The sequence below is a fragment of the Lathyrus oleraceus genome, chromosome 6, assembly GCF_024323335.1.
Source record: "Lathyrus oleraceus cultivar Zhongwan6 chromosome 6, CAAS_Psat_ZW6_1.0, whole genome shotgun sequence".
In the NCBI taxonomy this organism is placed as follows: domain Eukaryota; kingdom Viridiplantae; phylum Streptophyta; class Magnoliopsida; order Fabales; family Fabaceae; genus Lathyrus; species Lathyrus oleraceus.
Window position 1 is genome coordinate 110,016,531 of NC_066584.1, and position 1,638 is coordinate 110,018,168.

The 1,638-nt window shown below is 42.4% G+C and overlaps 1 non-coding gene across 1 annotated transcript; it reads left to right on the top strand.

Annotated features, from left to right (window-relative positions):
• The first annotated feature begins 1,247 nt into the window (after positions 1-1,247).
• Positions 1,248-1,354, top strand: LOC127098890 (small nucleolar RNA R71). The gene has a single exon (XR_007793574.1). It is a non-coding gene; the product is annotated as a small nucleolar RNA R71 (small nucleolar RNA).
• The last annotated feature ends 284 nt before the right edge of the window (positions 1,355-1,638 follow it).

Below are 1,638 nucleotides of genomic sequence, written 5' to 3' on the forward strand. Positions count from 1 at the left end.
CTGGGTCTTTTAGTTTGGGAGGCATGTTATTTTGGATTATTGCGCTACACTCTGCAGTAAGTGTAACTGTTTCGTTATCCTCAATCTTTTTCTTATTGGATAGGATCTCCTTATGAAATTTGGTATATGAGGGCATTTGTGTGATGGCTTCTGTAAAGGGAATTGTAATGTTTAATTGCTTCAGAAGTTCAACAAATTTCCTAAATTGACTTGCAGTTTTAGAACTTGTGAGCCTTTAAGGATACAGAATGGGTGGTTTATAAGGAGGTGGAGGCACATAAGGTTTTTCTTTCTCTCCGGCCTCTTGGGTATTATCTTCTATTTCCTTCGGTTCACTCACCTGCTCAGTTGTAGTTTTGTTTGGTTTTTGGTACATGGCAGGGTTTTGGAGTCTTGGATCTACGGGTCCGTCTATTTCTTTTCCACTCTTCAGTATAACGGCATTTGCATGTCCTTTTGAATTAGGTTGCGACTGTCCAGGAAATGTTCCAGTTGGAGCGGCTGTAGATGCTTGATGTTGAGCCACTTGTGAAATCTGTGTTTCAAGCATTTTATTGTGGGTGGATAAGGCGTCTACTTTGCTCGCTAGTTGTTTAAATTGCTCGCTAGTATGTATGTTTTGGTTCAAGAAGTCTTTGTTTGTCTGAGCTTGGGTAGTTATGGAGCTTTCCATCATTAATTCAAGATTTGACTTCCTAGGCATGTTAGGAGCATTATTAGTTGGCTTTTGATATCCAGGCGGAACAGCTGGTGCTTGGTCAGGTGCATACAGGGCATTGTTATTCTTATAAGAAAAATTAGGATGGTTTTTCCAGCCTGTGTTGTAGCTATTGGAATAGGGATTTCCTTGTGCATAGTTTACTTGATCGGTTGGGACTCCTTCTAATATTTGACATTCTTGTGCAGTGTGTCCAGGGTTTCCACATAACTCACAATTTGGAGTTATAGCAGCCACGGTGGCCGTGGGTGGTATGGTCAAGTTATCTAACTTTTGAACAAGGGAATCTACCTTGGCATGGACATGGTCAAGGCTACTGATTTCGTACATTCCACCCTTTGTTTGGGACTTTTCTACTGGAGTTCTTTCACCTCCCCATTGGCAATGGTTTTGGGCCATGTTTTCAATGAGTTGATAGGCTTCGTTGTATGGCTTGTCCATAAGTGCACCGCTCGCGGCAGCGTCTACTGTAAGTCTTGTGTTATACAGAAGCCCATTGTAAAATGTGTGAATGATCACCCAGTCTTCGAGACCGTGATATGGACATATCCTCATCATGTCCTTGTATCTCTCACATGCTTCGTATAGAGATTCTACATCTTTTTGTCGAAATCCGTTGATTTGAGCTCTCAGCATAGCAGTTTTGCTCGGCGGAAAATATCGGGATAAGAAAACATTCTTCAGTTCTTCCCATGTTGTAACGGAGTTGGAGGGCAAGGATTGCAACCAAGCCCAAGCTCTGTCTCTTAGTGAGAAAGGAAAGAGGCGCAGTCTTATCGCATCTTGAGATACACCATTCGCCTTTATAGTATCGGCGTACTGCACAAACTTGGTCAGGTGTTCCTTAGGGTCGTCCGTAGGATTTCCAGCATATTGATGTTGTTGGACGGCTGATAATAGTGAGGGTTTCATCTCGAAAT